This window comes from Erinaceus europaeus, chromosome 23 (assembly GCF_950295315.1).
Source record: "Erinaceus europaeus chromosome 23, mEriEur2.1, whole genome shotgun sequence".
Lineage (NCBI taxonomy): Eukaryota > Metazoa > Chordata > Mammalia > Eulipotyphla > Erinaceidae > Erinaceus > Erinaceus europaeus.
In genome coordinates, this window is record NC_080184.1 from 9551937 (window position 1) to 9570028 (window position 18092).

The 18092-nt window shown below is 41.7% G+C and overlaps 1 protein-coding gene and 1 long non-coding RNA gene across 2 annotated transcripts in view; one reads left to right on the forward strand and one right to left on the reverse strand.

Moving 5' to 3' along the window:
* The window catches only part of LOC107523312 (zinc finger protein 14-like), a 517712-nt gene that overhangs the window by 105540 nt on the left and 394080 nt on the right, over positions 1–18092 (reverse strand). The gene's annotated exons all lie outside the window — the stretch shown is intronic.
* On the forward strand, positions 1440–13319 carry LOC132535544 (uncharacterized). Its single transcript, XR_009547323.1, has 2 exons — positions 1440–4868; positions 11150–13319. It is a non-coding gene; the product is annotated as an uncharacterized LOC132535544 (long non-coding RNA).

Here is an 18092-nt window from a genome sequence, read left to right on the forward strand (position 1 = left end):
GTTGGAGGAAGGAGAAAGGGTGCAGTTCAATTTGGGAAGCTGGTATATCAGTTTTGAATTTCATATTTTTAAAATGTGGAACATAAAAAGATCACACTGAATCCATGAGATCACCATAAAGCAGAGCTGAGCAGTGGTCTGGTTAAAAATACGTAAATGTTGGTCCAGGAGGTGGCTCAGTGGATAAAGCACTGGATTCTCAACCATTAAGTCCTGAGTTCGATCCCCAGCAGTACATATACCAGAGTGATGCCTGGTTCTTTCTCTCCTCTAGTCTTTCTCATGAATAAATATATAAGTTCTTTAAATATATATACATAAATATATATATGTAAATGTCCAACAACAGATGAGAAGTAAGAAATGTAGTAATAAATGTGATATCATATATTTTACTTACAGAGTTGCCAAGTTAGGGCACACCTGGTTTAGCCCACGTCACAATGTGCAAGGACCTATTTTCAAACCCCCAGTGCCCATTTGCAGGGGGGAAAGCTTTGGGAATGATGAAGCCTGTTGGTCATCTTTTCTCCTTTGACTAATTCTGCTTCTGTTCCCTTGCATTGCTAAACACTATGGTCTGTTTACATAATCATGTTTACATAACCCACCCTGGTTTAATCCCTATTGGTTTAATCCCCACTGTTTCATGCTCTTTTTCCACTCCCCCCCCCCTTTATCCTACTGACTTCCTTTTTCCACCCTACCACTTCCTTCCTGGAAAGTATAAAGCCAGCAGAATATATTGTGTTCCCACTAAGCCATGAGAATTCCTGGTTCCTCTCCTGCATTGCTGAGTAGACAACAGCCTAGGTTGGCTCCGGTAGAGTTCTCTCCAACCCAGAAAGCATGTGCCCAGGAAGAAACACCCTCAGGCTAGCCCAGCAGAAGCTGTGCTGCAGATGTGTCTATCTCCCTTCTCTACCACCTCCCCTCAATTTCTGACTGTCTATCCAATAAAAAAATAATAAAGGTGGGAGTCAGGCCATAGCACAGCAGGTTAAGCACACATGGCACAAAGTGCAAGGACCAGCATAAGAATCCCAGTTCGAGCCCTGGCTCCCCACCTGCAAGGGAGTTGCTTCTCAGGCTGTGAAGCAGGTCTGCAGGTGTCAAGCTGCAGGCTCAAACCAGGATCCTTATGCAGGTCTTTATACTTTGCACCACGTGCAGTTTACCCCACTGCACTACTATCTGACTCCTGCAAGGAAAATTTTGCACAATAGTGGAAAAAGATTGGTGGGTTCTGAGGTATGTGTGTAGACACGTCCCAAAGGGAGATGAGAGGCAGTCTGCAAATGCCAATCACTGCTCTGTCACCCAGTATTTCTCCCTGTGATATGATAAGATAGATGTTGGGTCCAGTCAACCCCCATTAAGGAGCAAATTAGGGGCAGAGGGAAAGTAAGTGAAGATAAAAGGCACCAGCACTACTGTCGGGTTGCATCTCAGAGGAGAGAGAAGAGACTAGGAATTTGTGGCAGTTCGGGAACACAAATCTTTATTTACATGGACGCCTCAGAGTTGGGTGAAAGCACAGCAGTTCGGGCCACGTGGAGCTAGCAAAATGGCCGCCTCCTATGTGCAGCAACCCTCCTCTGAGTTAGGTCATGGAGGAGAAAAAGGAAGCAAGAGAAAGAAAGTGGAAGCAGCAGGGCTTTTAAGGGAGAAATTCCGGAAGTGGCAAGTTGGGACAGGATTGGCTAGAAAAAGGGGGTGGAGAAAACAAGGCATTCTGGGAAGCTAGGGTTTCAGCTCTAGCAGGAATGGGCGATACTCTGAGGGTATCTGTACAATTACCCAACACCTCCCCCTTTCTTTGTATCTAATGGCCATAGAATAGGAAATTTAGAGCGGAGTAGGCTTAAATGTTTTTTAAGGAATGCCAAGCTCCGGTGGGAAGATGTAGGATGTTTCTGTGGGGGAGGGAAGACTTACATAGCCACCAACCTTGGGAGATTTATGTGTCCCCCCTTTTGCTCAACCCCTCTGTAGAGAGACTTACCTGGAGGGACTCATAGGTTAAGCTCTGCCAGGCTCCACCATCTCACAATTTTTTCTACATCTTTCCCTATCTTCCTATCTAGTTGTCACATTAAAATGGGTCAATGTCTGTAAAAGACTCCATTTATAACAGGAATAGTAGTGTAGGGGTGAACAGAAACCATTTGGACATAAACCTAAATATCATGCAGGCATTTTAAAAATAACTGGAACAAGACAGGAAGGGACAAGTAGGAGAGCAGCAAGAGCCAGTGTGATGCCAAGAGGAGGCCTGTTGGGCAAAAGGGTGTTTCCTGCCTCTGGGGCCAGGGCCTAGTAATGGGGTGTCTCCTGCCTCTGGGGGCAGGGCCTAGTAATGAGGGGTTGTTTCCTGCATCTGGAGGCAGGGCTTGCAGTCGAGGGGCATGGCCTATAGAGTCCCAAGACAGAAACCTATAATGTCCATGAACTGCTGCGGTCAGTCTTTGAGAAACCTGGCAGCGTAAAGAGAAGCTGTTGTAAAGCGGTGTAAAGTGTTCAAGAGGTGTACCAGCAAATCCGATAGAAGCATCAGTCCAATGTTGACGACCAGGGGAAGAAATGTCAGGGGTTGAAACGCTGCATGTCTATCTCGATGGGGAAGGTCAGCCACCAGAACTTTGTTTCTCTGTAGAGAGTGAGCTGGAACTACCAAAACGTGACAGGCGAAGCAGAAGCAGGAAGGGCAGACAGTGATGGGAGAGAGAAAAGGCAGTAAGAAAGTTCTGTCCTTGGAGTCTGTGAATCAGGTTCTTCAGATCATGTGTCTCAGGGGGTGTGCTCAGGGTCTCAGGGTGTAGTCATGTCATCTTGTGGGCGAAGTCAGAGGACGGGTCCAAATGGATTTCCAGGGATTCCTGTGAAACACGAATCTTCCTGTGGTTAGCAGGGCATCTGGTTCGAATTTTTATAGATATTAAAAGAGGTTTAATGTAGTTTGTGCCTTAGCCAACTGAATATTGGGTGGATGTATCCCCCCTTCTTTTTTATTTAATTGGGCCTAGGTGTTTGGCGGGCCTTTTCAACAACTATTTGTCTTTGGGGGTTGTAAGGGATATCTGTGGCATGAGTGATGTTATAAAGGAGAAAAAAAATCTTTAAATTGTTAGCTGACAAAGGCAGGCCTATCGTGGTAAAATGAGATACACCAGTTAAGTGTAGAAAAATATGCGAATGTTGTTAATTTATATAAGTTGTATATGGAGGAACGTCTTATAGTTTAATACCTTACCATATGAGCAGATGTTTCTTCATATGAAGGCTTTGACATAGTTGTAGTCAATTACTTGTGAAGAAAAAAAACTTTTAACAAGTTAGAAGTTTATTATAATTGATAACTCGATTATAATTGGTTAAAGTATCTTTATAATTTTGTTAACAGGTCATCTTATGTGACCTCGTGTAGCAGTCTCTGTACAGCAGGTTCTTCAGACCAAATTTAGTTAAAATATATATTGATTTTCTACTATTTTTTACTTTTGGCGTATGAAGCCATTCTAGAATGCCATGATTCTGCCGCAGTGCCCCCACTACCGTGGGGGTGGAGTTAAAGATTAGAAGATTTACTGGACAGGAGGGGGAGAACCAAACAAGGTGCATGTCTTGGAGAGCCTGGTTAACCCTTTCCAGTGCCAAGGAGGCTTCGGGGGTTAACATATGCTTTGAGGAGGGCTATTTGTTTCCTTTAAACAGATCAAACAGTGGTTGGAGGCAGCTAGTAGGGAGATAAAGATACTGCCTAAGCCAATTTAAATTTCCAAGAAAACTTTGTAAAGAAGCAAGAGTGAGATTAGAAGGAAAAGTAACACAAGGTTTTAAAGGATGAATTTACATTAGGGAAATCTCTGAGCCTAAGAAAGATATTGGAGGAATTAGCTGTACCTTCTCAGGAGCTACATTAAGGCCGGTTTTCTTTAAGGCAGGGATAAGAAAATCACATAGGGCAGAGAGATCTATATCTAATTCTCCCTAAATTAAGACATCATCCATATAATGAAAAAACATAAGGCCCTTATGTATATATATGGGAAAAGGGCAGATTTAACAGCCTCTTGACAAATAATAGGACTATTGGCCATGCCTTGGGGCAGTACCACCCATTCAAGTGTATTGGCAGGACTGGCATTATTAATAGAAGGGACAGAGAAGGCAAAGTGCTTACAATCTTGTAGGTGCAAGGGAATAGAGAAAAAACAATCCTGTATATCAATAGCTATGATTGGAATTCCCATGGGAATTGCAGAAGAAAGAGGCAAACCCCTTTGGGTGGAGCCCCAGACCTGCTTGGTTTTATTAACCACACGGATATCTTGGAGGAGGCACCATTTTCCCGAGCACTTCTTAATCACAAAGACAGGAGTATTCCATGGACTCTGGGAATGATGAATGTGTCCCAAGGACAACTGCTCTTGGATGAGCTCTTTTAAAATTTCTAGCTTCTCCCTAGGCAAAGGCCACTGTTCCACCCAGACAGGCTCATTAGAAAGCCAATCTAAGTGGGGAGTTTGGTTACGAAAAGTGGCAGTTAGTATTGGGGGTGCTGGTTAGATCTAGAATTCTCGAAGAAGTGGGTGTGGCACCCTGCAGAGGCGTCTGAGGATATTAGTACATCAAGAGATTCCAGCAAGTCTCTGCCCAATAAGTTGGTGCTAATATCAGCTATCAAAAGACACTATTTATCACAAATAAAAAATAGTTGGAAAAAGTAGAAAATCCATAAGCCAACACACTCATCAATGATGGTTATATAGTTCTACACTACACCCACCACCAATATTTTGTGCACCCACTATATTAAGGATATGTGCCATAGATCTCCCAATGTCTTAGAGACAGTTTGCTACAGTGTTCTGTTTTATTTCTTCATTTTTTTTATTTTATTTTTTAATTTTTTTTTTATTAAAGAAAGGATTAATTAACAAAACCATAGGGTAGGAGGGGTACAACTCCACACAATTCCCACCGCCCAATCTCCATATCCCACACCCTCCCCCGATAGCTTTCCCATTCTCTATCCCTCTGGGATCATGGACCCAGGGTCATTGTGGGTTGCAGAAGGTAGAAGGTCTGGCTTCTGTAATTGCTTCCCCGCTGAACATGGGCATTGACTGGTCGGTCCATACTCCCAGTCTGCCTCTCTCTTTCCCTAGTAGGATGGGTCTCTGGGGAAGCTGAGCTCCAGGACATATTGGTGGGATCTTCAATCCAGGGAAGTCTGGCCGGCATCCTGATGACACCTGGAACCTGGTGACTGAAAAGAGAGTTAACATACAAAGCCAAACAAATTGTTGAGCAATCATGGACCCAAAGCTTGGAAAAGTGGAGAGGAAGTATTAGGGAGGTACTCACTGCAAACTCTAGTGTACTTCTGCTTTCTTACTTTGGTGCCATACTCCAAACTCAGTCAATTTCTGCTTTGCGTTTCTACTTCTTTTTTTTTTTTTTTTTTTACATGCATAACATTCCCCAGATTCCCATTTAGCAATACAACCCCCACTATTTCATTCATCATTTTTCATGGACCTGTATTCTCCCCACCCACCCACCCACCCCAGAGTCTTTTACTTTGGTGTAATACTCCAATTCCATTTCAGGTTCGACTTGTGTTTTCTTTTCTAATCTTGTTTTTCAACTTCGGCCTGAGAGTGAGATCATCCCATATTCATCCTTCTGTTTCTGACTTATTTCACTCAACATGATTTTTTCAAGGTCCATCCAAGATCGGCTGAAAACGGTGAAGTCACCATTTTTTACAGCTGAGTAGTATTCCATTGTGTATATATACCACAACTTGCTCAGCCACTCATCTGTTGTTGGACACCTGGGTTGTTTCCAGGTTTTGGCTATTACAAATTGTGCTGCCAAGAACATATGTGTACACAGATCTTTTTGGATGGATGTGTTGGGTTCCTTAGGATATATCCCCAGGAGGGGAATTGCAGGGTCATAGGGTAGGTCCATTTCTAGCCTTCTGAGAGTTCTCCAGACTGTTCTCCACAGAGGTTGGACCAATTGACATTCCCACCAGCAGTGCAGGAGGGTTCCTTTGACCCCACACCCTCTCCAGCATTTGCTGCTGTTACCTTTTCTGATGTGTGACATTCTCACAGGAGTGAAGTGATATCTCATTGTTGTCTTGATTTGCAGTTCTCTGACAATCAGAGACTTGGAGCATTTTTTCATGTGTTTCTCGGCCTTTTGGATCTCTTCTGTGGTGAATATTCTGTCCAAGTCCTCCCCCCATTTTTGGATGGGGTTATTTGTTGTCTTGTTGTTGAGTCTGGTAAGCTCTTTATATATGTTGGTTATTAAACTCTTATCTGATGTATGGCATGTAAAGATCTTCTCCCATTCTGTGAGGGGTCTCTTGATTTGGGTAGTGGTTTCATTTGCTGTGAAGAAGCTTTTTAATTTGATGTAGTCCCGTAGGTTTATACTTGCCTTAGTCTTCCTTGTAATTGGATTTGTTTCATTGAAAATGTCTTTAAAATTTATGCGGAAAAAAGTTCTGCCAATATTTTCCTCTAAGTATCTGATAGTTTCTGGTCTAACATCCAAGTCCTTGATCCACTTGGAATTTACTTTTGTATTTGGTGAAATACAGTGATTCAGCTTCATTATTCTGCATGTTTCAACCCATTGTTTCCAACACCATTTGTTGAAGAGACTCTGCTTCCCCCATATAATAGTCTGGGCCCCTTTGTCAAAGATTAGATGTCCATACGTGTGGGGCCTCATTTCTGGGCTCTCAATTCTATTCCACTGGTCAGTGTGTCTGTTCATGTTCCAGTACCAAGCAGTTTTGATGACAATGGCCCTATAATATAGTTTGAGATCTGGCAGTGTGATGCCTCCGGTTCTGTTCTTTTTTCTCAAGATTGTTTTGGCAATTCTAGGTCTTTTCTGGTTCCAGATAAACATTTGTAGCATTTGTTCTATTCTCCTAAAAAATATGCTTGGGATCTTGATGGGGATAGCATTAAATTTGTAGATGGCTCTGGGTAATATATTCATTTTGATGATGTTAATTCTTCCAACCCATGAACATGGAATATCTTTCCACTTCTTTGTGTCTTTTTCAATTTCTTTGAGTAGTGACTCATAATTTTCAGTATACAAGTCTTTCACTTCTTTGGTTAGGTTTATTCCTAGATATTTTATTGTTTTTGTTGCTATAGAAAAAGGAACTGATTTCTGGATTTCAATTTCTTCTAACTTAGTGTTTGCATAGAGGAATGCCACTGACTTTTGAATGTTAATTTTATAGCCTGACACATTACTGTATTGCCTGATGATTTCCAAAAGCTTCTTGCTAGATTCCTTAGGTTTTTCCATGTATACTATCATGTCATCTGCAAATAAGGAGAGTTTGACTTCTTCTCTTCCAATCTGTATTCCTTTAATTCCTTGCTCCTGCCTGATTGCTATGGCAAGAACTTCCAACACTATGTTGAATAGTAATGGTGATAGTGGGCAGCCCTGTCTAGTACCTGATCTGAGGGGAAATGCTGCCAGTTTTTCACCATTGAGTATGATGTTGGCTGTAGGTTTGCTATATATAGACTCCACTATCTTCAGGAATTTTCCATCTATTCCTATTTTTTGTAGTGTTTTGATCATAAAGGGATGTTGTATTTTGTCAAAGGCTTTCTCTGCATCTATTGATATGACCATGTGGTTTTTGGTCTTGCTTTTGTTGATGTGGTGGATCACATTGATTGATTTATGTATATTAAACCAACCTTGCATGCCTGGGATAAACCCCACTTGGTCATGATGAACAATTTTTTTGATATACTGCTGTATCCAGTTGGCTAGAATTTTGTTCAATATTTTCGCATCTATGTTCATCAGAGATATTGGTCTGTAGTTTTCTTTTTTGGTTGTGTCCCTGTCTGCTTTTGGTATCAGGGTGATGTTGGCTTCATAGAAGCTGGCAGGGAGTATTCCAGTGTCTTCAATCTTCTGGAAGACTTTTAAAAGTAGAGGTATTAGTTCTTCTTTGAAAATTTTGTAGAATTCATTTGTAAAACCATCTGGTCCAGGACTTTTATTTTTGGGAAGATTTTTGATAACTGTTTCAATTTCATTAGCTGTGATGGGCCTGTTCATGTTATCCACTTCCTCTTTACTTAGTTTTGGAAGTTGGTAGGTATCTAGGAAATCATTCATTTCTTCCAGGTTCTCTAACTTGGTGGCATATAGTTGTTCATAGAAGCCTCGCATAATATGTTGAATTTCTGCAGTGTCTGTTGTGATATCTCCTCTTTCATTTACTATCCGATTTATTTGGGTCTTCTCCCTTTTTTGTTTTGTGAGTCTGGCTAAAGGTTTGTCGATTTTGTTTACTCTTTCGAAGAACCAACATTTACTTTCATTGATCTTTTGTATGGTTTTCCTATTCTCAATGTTATTTATTTCTGCCCTAACTTTAGTAATTTCTGTCCTTCTGGTTGCTTTAGGGTTCCTTTGTTGTTCTTCTTCTAGGTCTTTAAGATGTGCAATCAGGCTGTTTATTTGTGCCTTTTCTTGTTTCCTAATGTGTGCTTGTATAGCTATGAACTTCCCTCTTAGGACTGCTTTAGCTGTGTCCCAAATATTTTGATAGCTTGTATCTTCATTTTCATTGAACTCTCGAAACATTTTTATTTCTTCCTTGATTTCCTCTTTGACCCAGAAGTTGTTAAGAAGTGTACTGTTGAGCTTCCACATTTTGGTACTGTTACTAATCTTTTGTTGATTGTTAAGTGTTAGTTTAATTCCACTGTGGTCTGAGAAGATGCTTGGGATGATTTCAGTGCTCTTGAATAGGCTGATGCTGTCTTTGTGGCCTAACATATGGTCTATCCTTGAGAATGATCCATGTGGATTTGAGTAAAATGTGTATTCCAGTTTCTTGGGATGAATGACTCTGAAAATGTCCAATAGTTCTAGTTTATCTATCTCTTCATTTAGCTCCCTTATGTCTTTACTGATTTTCTTCCTGGATGATCTGTCAAGTTGAGAGAGTGGGGTGTTGAAGTCCCCTACTATGATTGTGTTACTGTTAATATATTGCTGTAGCTCTTTCAGTAGAAGTTTGATGTATTTAGATGGCTTCTCATTGGGTGCATAGATATTAATAATTGTTAAGTCCTCTTGATTGACTGATCCTCTGAGCATTAAGTAGTGTCCATTCCTATCTTTTTTAATCTTATGTATTTTAAAGTCTATCATGTCAGATATGAGGATAGCTGTTCCTGCCCTTTTTTGTGGGCCATTGGCTTGAATGATAGTTTTCCATCCTTTCACTTTAAGTCTGTGTTTGTCTTGTTGCGTTAGGTGAGTTTCCTGTAGACAACATATTGTTGGGTTGTGTTTTCTGATCCATCTTCCTACTCTGTGTCTTTTAATAGGTGAATTCAGGCCATTCACATTTATTGATATCAAAGATTGAAGATATTTTAACGCCATTCTTGTAGAGTTTTAGAGTGTTTTGATATATGTTCTATTTGTGGTGGTCTGGTTGTTTATAGGAAACCTTTCAGAACTTCTTTCAAGGCAGGCTTGGTGATGGTTGCTTCCTTCAACTGTTGCTTGTCTGAGAAGGTTTTGATGCTTCGATCTAGTCTGAATGACAGTCTAGCAGGATATAGTATTCTTGGCTGAAAGCCTTTCTCATTGAGCACTCGATAGATATCTTGCCATTCTCTTCTGGCCTGTAGTGTTTGTATGGAGAAGTCTGCTGCTAATCTTATGGGTTTTCCTTTGTAGGTGACTCTTTGTTTTTCTCTTGCAGCCTTGAGGATCCTTTCTTTATCCTTATTCCTTTCCAATCTAAGTATGACATGTCTTGGTGTCTTTAGGTCTGGGTTAATTCTGTTTGGGACCCTCTGGGCTTCTTGAATCTTTATGTCTTTGGTGTTGTCTAGACTAGAGAAATTTTCAGCTATTATGGCCTGGAGAACGCTTTCTTCCTCCCCTTCTCTTTCTTCCTCTGGTAAGCCAATAATGCGTATATTGTTTCTTTTGAAGTCATCCCATAGGACTCTGTTGTTGTTTTCAGCATCTCTTAATCTCTTTTTGAGATCTCTTACTTCTTTTTTAGTTGTCTCTAATTCATCCTCAATCTTGCTAATTCTGTCTTCAGCCTCATTGATTCTATTCTCTCTGCCCTCTACTGCTTTCTGGAGTTCATCTATTTTGTTGCCCTGCTCTGATACTGTTTTAACTTGTTCAGCTAGTTGCCTTCTTAGCTCAGCAATTTCAGCTTTCAGCTCTCTAATAACCATGAGATTATTAGAATTTTCTTCCATATTCTCATTTGTTGTTCCTGCAGTTCTGATTACAATTTTTTCAAATTCTTTACTCACTCCTGTTATTATTTCCTTAGCTAATGTTTGGATGTTGAACTCGTTGTTTTGTGCTTCACCCTCTGGAGGACTTTTAGCTGGACTCTTGTCCTGGTTGGAGTCTCCATTATTTTTTCTTGTTGTTTTAACCATTTTATATAAGTTAACAGTTTTTTCAATCCCTGAGTTGGAGTTCAGTGGTGTAAAAGCCTTTTTTTTTTTTTCCCCTGTAGGCTATGGTAGCCTGAGGGCTTTTAAACTATCAATAGGCTTCTTGGCTTAATCAATGACTTCTGACCAAGAGATAAAGCAGGGTGTGGCAGAGATAATCCAGTGGTTATGCAAAGAGACTTTCACAGCCCTTCAGCTATGCCACCGAGGTATAGGTCTTCTCCTGAGTTTCCCGGTTAGATCTCTGTGCCCTGGTGTCCCTCCCTCTTGCTGCTCCAGATTCTGAGGGTAGTAGCAATGGAGACTCAGAGTTGTACTTGGTGAGTCTCTGGGGAGTCCTTTCCTCCCTTCAGCTGTCCCCTTGTTGTGGAGCAGACTGGAGGTGGTGTCTCCACTGACAAACTATCGAACTGTTAGCAGTCACTTAATCTCTCCTTAGGCCCCTCTCTCCTCTCTGTCACCAGCCACGCGTGTTTGTACTCACGGGTGATTTACTGGGTTTCTGTGGTCATTCTAGTCCTGTCTTGTTTCGGTCCAGGTGGTCTCCTTTGGTATTCCTAGTTGATCCAGGAGAGGAGAGGAGAGGAGAGAAAGCGATCTGCTGCTCGTAGCTCCGCCTCCGGAAGTCGAATCCTTATTTCTTCATTTTTGTTTTTGGAAATTTCATGTTTCAGTTTTTATATCCACATGAAGTAGTCTTTTATTTCTTTTTTTTTTTAAAGATTTTACTTATTTATTGATGAGGAAGATAGTAAGAGAGAGAAAGAACCAGACATCACTCTGGTACATGTGCTTCCAGGGACTGAACTCAGGACCTTATGGTTGAGTCCAATGCTTTATCCACTGTGCCATCTCCTGGACCACTCTTTTATTTCTTTGCATAGTTTGATAAACATAAAAGCATCGATGTCTGGAGCTGAGTAGTAGTACACCTAGTTAAGTACACACATTATAAAGTGTAAGGATCTGAGTTCAAGTCCCCCCACTCCCCACCAGCAGGGGGTCCACTTCATTAGTGGTGAAGCAGGTCTACAGGTGTATATCTTTCACTCCCTCTATCTCTGCACCCTCTTTCAATTTATCTCTGTTCTACAGCCCTGTATAATAAAAATTATAAAGAGAAACAAATAGGTGCCAGGAGTGGTGAATTCATAGTACTGGCATCAAGCTCCAGAAATAAATTTGATGACAAAAAACAATAGCAAAACTCCAACTCCAGCCATTCAGTAACAGATGACACAATATCATCTTTTTTGCATTACAGAGTAGTATTCCATAACATATATATCCTTTAACACTTTTATTCATTCATATGTCTGAACATTTATGATGCTTCCACTCTTGGCTATTGCAAATAATAAACATATGAGTTCATATCTCCCTTCAAATTAGGAACACACTGACTTTGCTTAGAAGTTGTCTGATTACCTTTTCCCCCCACAACCAGGGCTTTCCAGCATCTGCCCTTTGCCTTATTTTATTTTAAATTTTATTTATTTTATTTTTTGCTGGGTTATTGCTGGGGCTCTACACCTGATAGAGAACATTTTCTCCCCATTTTGTTAATCTTGTTGTCATAGTTATTGCTGTTGGTCAGTACAGAGAGAAATCCAGAGAGGAGATGAAGACAGAGAGGAAGAGAGAAAGATAGACATCTACAGACCAGCTTCACCACCTGTGAAGGAACCCTCCTTGAGGCTCACTCTGGGTTCTCCACCTTCTAGTGACTGGAGACAGGGATTGGAGCGACCCCTGAAAGTCTTAGGGGGCTCTGGTGTCAAGGGTAACATGCGTGAAGAGGAAAGCCAAGCCAGACTTAGCGGGCTCTGGGAGAAGCCTCTGAGGGATGACTCATTTATTGAGAGATACAAGCAAGTAGATATAACCCACAGTCGAGAGAGAAGGTTGAGGTCATCATTAACCCAAAAATTAACCCAAACACAATACATAGTTACATCTTGACCTACAAAGTATTTGATCACAACTGGAAAGTTACCGTATAAGGTTTTGTCATGAGCTCACAATATATGGATAGGCATTTTTTTCTCAGGAAAAATTACAGGCACTTCAGGGCAGGGGGGAACATTTGAAGAGAGCCAGGATATTTGCAGTGGGCTTCAAGTAAGCCATACACAGTAATTTATGGCCTTTGTTTAACGGGGATAGGGTGGGAAGGTATGTACAGGAAGGTACCCAGTCTGAAGAAGCCATCCATCATAGGTTCACAAGGTCAAGGGGACCAGCCTAACACATGCCCCCCAGAAAAGGAGGTGAACTCGGGGGTCAACTCTCTTAGACTCTCATGGAAACAATGGTCTGGACTTCCTGGACAGTTGACCAATTCCCTACACCACCTGTAGATGGGGAGCTGAAGGTTCAAACTGGGAACCTCCTGGTCCTTGCGTTTCATACCATGTGCACTTAACCCACTGCACTACCACCTGAACCCCATGTAAGGACTTCAACTGTGAGCTCCACCTTGGCCACCCAGTGACCTGCCAGTATCAATCAGTTCCAGGAAAATTCTTGACCCATTGGAGTACCAGTGCACTTAAGAAGTATTCTTTAAGAAAGAGGGAGTAGAGGGTGTGGATTTCTCCGCAAAGGAAGTGTGGAGGGTCCATAGGGGGAGTTCTAAAATTAACTACCTATATTAGCTTCTGTCCCCTGCTTGCTTGTGAAATTTGTGATTTTTGACTCTGTAACCTGCTGTGTAACAAGAGCCAGTACTGTTCTCTGAACAGCACTTTGTTGGAAATATGGTCACAAGATGGGAAATAAAGACTCATTAATAGACGTTGGCCTCAAGTTGTCTTCCTTGCCTGAACCCCACAACACCAATCTGTCTTATTCTAGACACATACCCCCAGCCTGCACTATCTTCATTCATTTATTAGGCCTGACACTTGAAGTAAAGGAAGGCTGTACAAAATGTGAGAGTGGATTTTTCATAGAAGTATTTTTTTAAAAAGTAGCAACCAGAGACTGAGAATTTGGAGGAATCCTACACACAAGGTGCAATGCAGTGTTAAGTTACCCTTTGTGGACCTGAGGTATGATATCCAAATATCATCTTTATACAGTATTAGATATCCAAGGCAATTCACAGACTACTGCTCAAATGGAGAACAAGACATCCATGTGTGAGGTTATGGGTCCTATCCAAGGACTCCTGTGCCTCAGGCAACTGTGGCCTCTCTGTATCTCCTTTATACAATACAGAAACATCTTTGGAAAAGAACACAAACCCAATGTGGGAAATGAAGTGTTGCTAGAAATGGAGAAAGAATGTGGAACCTGGCACACCTCTCTGTCATGAGGTCTAGATTCAGAGCTGCTGCCAGGGTGATCCTGAGTGCAGAGACCAGAGGGCCTCATGTCTCAGGAAGCCTTCTGCCCCTTGTGGGAGAACTTGAAATGCCTTGCAGATATGACCCCTGAAAACCACACACCATTATAAAGGCAAGTTTAGACAGTGCCTTAAAATTTTTAATCAGAGCAACAATCCACTTATGTTTCAGATGGAGGTAGAGGGAAAAGGGGGTGGAAGACTGAAGCCAGAAGGTCAGTGCTAAGCCTCAGGAGTGAATGTTGTTTTCATACCTATTAGGCAGGCTTCCCAAACCTACAGTCTCCTATTTATATGACCAACTGTAGTGAATGTGTTTTTGTTTAAAATCTCCTAGAGATTTCCCCTCTATTTTACTTTACTCTTTTTAAAAATATAGCTATTTATTTATTTTCCATTTTGTTGTCCTTGTTGTTTTATCATTGTTGTGGTTATTATCATTATTAATGTCACTGTTGTTGGATAGGACAGAAAGAAATCAAGAAAGGAGGGGAAGACGGGAAGAGAAAGATACCTGCAGACCTGCTTCACCGCTTTTGAGGCAACCTCCCTGCAGGTAGGGAGCCCAGGGTTTGAACCAGGATCCTTACACTGGTCCTTGCGCTTCACACCATGTGCACTTAGCCCTCTACCACCTGACCCCCCCCCCATTTCATTATTGATAAGGATACAAAGAGAAAAAGAGACCAGAGCATAGCTCAACTCTGGCTCATGCGGATGCCTGGGATTGACACAATGATATTTGACCCTCAGCTAGTAAATTTTTGCATAACCATCACGTTGTCTCCCATATCCCTGCAATTATTATTATTTTTTGCCTCCAGGGTTATTGCTGAGGCTCAGTGCCTGCACTATAAATCCACTGCTCCTAGAGGCTTTTTTCTTTTTTTAATTCTTTATTGGATAGAGATAGCCAGAAATCAAGAGGAAAGGGGGTGATAGAGAAGGAGAGAGTCAAAGAGACACCTGCTGCACCACTTGTGAAGCTTTCCCCCAGCAGGTGGGGACCATGGATTCGAACCTAGGTCCTTGCACATTGTAACATGTGCGCTCAACCAGGTGTGCCACCACCTGGCCCCTGAGGCTATTTAAAAAATATTTATTTATTTATTACTTTTTGTTGCCCTTGTTGTTTTTTATTGTTGTAGTTATTACTGTTGTCATTGTTGTTGGATAGGATAGAGAGAAATGGAGAGAGGAGGGGAAGACACAGAGGGGGAAAGAAAAATAGACACCAGCAGACCTGCTACACTACTTGTGAAGTGACTCCCCTGCAGGTGGGAAGAAGGGGGCTCAAACCAGGATTGTTAAACTGGTCCTTGTGCTTTACGCAACCTGAAATTAACCCACTGTGCTGATGCCAACTCCCGTGAGGCTATTTTTTTTATTTATAAAGTGGAAACACTGACAAACACCATAGGATAAGAGGATACAACTCCACACAATTTCCATCATCAGAACTCCATATCCCATCACCTCCCCTGATAGCTTTCCTATTCTTTATCCCACTGGGAGTATGGATCCAGGGTCATTATGGGGTGCAGAAGGCAGAAGGTCTGGCTTCTGTAATTGCTTCCCCGCTAAATGTGGGTGTTGGTAGGTCAAGCCACACTTCCAGCCTGTCTCTCTCTTTCCCTAGTGGGGTGGGGCTCTGGGGGGACCAGGGCTCCAGGACACATTGTTGGAGTCATCTACCCAGGGAAGTCCGGTTGGCATTATGGTAGCATCTGGAACCTGGGGGCTTAAAAAGAGTTAACATATAAAGCCAAACAAATTGTTGACTAATCATGAACCTAAAGGCTGGAATAGTGCAGATGAAGAGTTGGAGGTCTTCCGTTCTGTAGATAGCTAGTAGGCCTATTTTAGTAATATTCCAAACAGCCCATGATTAACTATAGTAGTTTTTTTTTTCCTGAGCCTGACATCTGATATGCATGTGGACCCAAGTTATTGTCTGGGGAGATGATGTCATGCCTTGAAAAGGGGATAGAAAGTTGGATCAAGGAAGAAAATAGTTCTCAAATATGGGAAAGGTGTCTAACTATTGTTGATTGTAAACCCCATTGATTTGATGTGATCTGGGGCCCATATTCAGCTTAGGAGCCTGCATCCCTGTAGATATGAGCTCACACTCTTTGGTCATGAGTAGGAATGTTCCAAGGTGCCCCAATTGCAGGACCTATCTTTCTTAGGTGGAAGATAGAGTATGTTGTCCAGCCTCCCTTCGGAAGATGGAGCATTCTCTACCATTGTTGATCCACATTGTTGATCCCTGCAGGTGGGGAACCAGGGGCTCAAACTAATATCCTTGCATCAGTCCTTGTGCTTCACACCATGTCCACTTAACCTGATATGTTACTGTCCACCCCCTACCCCTGCTATGATTTCTGAATAGCCCACTTCTTCTGCTTGCCTTAAATGAGAAACTTATTTCCAGGATTCCTGAGCCTGGAAGGTCTGTCTACATGCTTGATTATCTGATGCTGAAGAAGACCTTGCCGGCTACTTTACCCTTCTAGGGCAAGGTGGATGACAATCATCAAACAGCAGTCAAAAACAATTAAGAAAAAAGGACAAAGAAAAGCTTATAGTAACTCATGGACCTTCATGAGGAAAATATCACATTTCATGCATAAGCTCGAGGAATCTGAGCTTCCCCCCCCACTGTTCCTTTTTCTATTTATTTATTTAAAGATTTTATTCATTTATAAGAAGGGAGGAGAGAGAAGGAACCAGACATCACTCTGGTATGTCTTTTTTTTTTTAAACTTTTTAAAAACTTTTTTAACAAACTTTAAAAAAATATTTATTTTATTTATTCCCTTTTGTTGCCCTTGTTGTTTTATTGTTGTAGTTATTATTGTTGTTGTCATTGTTGGATAGGACAGAGAGAAATGGAGAGAGGAGGGGAAGACAGAGAGGAGAGAAAGATAGACACCTGCAGCCCTGCTTCACCGCCTGTGAAGCGACTCCCCTGCAGGTGGGGAGCCGGGGTTTGAACCGGGATCCTTATGCCGGTCCTTGTGCTTTGCGCCACTTGTGCTTAACCCGCTGCGCTACAGCCTGACTCCCCTGGGGATATATCTTAAGGAACCCAACACACCCATCCAAAAAGATCTGTGTACACATATGTTCTTAGCAGCATATTTTTAAATATTTATTTATTCCTTTTTGTTGCCGTTGTTGGTTTTTATTATTGTAGCTATTGTTGCTGTTATTTGATGTCCTCATTGCTGGATAGGACAGGGAGAAATGGAAAGAGGAGGGGAAGACAGAGAGGGGGAAAGACAGACACCTACAGACCTGCTTCACTGCCTGTAAAGTGACTCCCCTGCAGGTGGGGAACCGGGGCTTGAACCTTCTGCTGGTCCTTGCACTTTGTGCCACGTGTGCTTAACCCGCTGCACTACTGCCCGATTCCCACCAGTACAATTTGTAATAGCCAAAATCAGGAAGCAACATAGGTGTTCAACAATAGATGAATGGCTGAGCAAGTTGTGGTATATATACACAATGGAATAGTACTCAGCTATAAAAAATGGTGACTTCACTGTTTTCAGCTGATCTTGGATGGACCTTGAAAAATTCATGTTAAGTGAAATAAGTCAGAAACAGAAGGATGAATATGGGATGATCTCACTCTCAGGCAGAAGTTGAAAAACAAGAACAGAAGAGCAAACACAAGTAGAACCTGAACTGGAATTGGCGTATTGCACCAAAGTAAAAGACTCTGGGGTGGATTGGTGGTTGAGAATACAGATCCAAGAAGGATGACAGAGGACCTAGTGGGGGTTGTACTGTTATATGGAAAACTGGAAAATAACAGGTCCAAGTAGGATTCAGAGGACCTAGTGGGAGTTGTATTGTTATATGGAAAACTGAGAGATGTTATGCATGTACAAACTATTGTATTTACTGTTGAATATAAATCCAGGATCAGCAGAACAGCTTGTTTGTATGATGTGCTGCTTTGCCATGGGTCCAGCTTTGAGTCTGGCTCCCACCACAGTGAAGGATGCTTTGGAGATGTGGTCTCTTTCACTTACCTTCCATTTGTTTGTCTTTCTCTCTCTTCCTATATCTATCTATCTATCTATCTATCTATCTATCTATCTATCTATCTGACTTTCACTGACCTTCCATTTGTTTGTCTTTCTCTCTCTTCCTCTCTCTCTCTCTCTCTTTCTCTCTCTCTATCTATCTGAAAAGAATATCCTGGA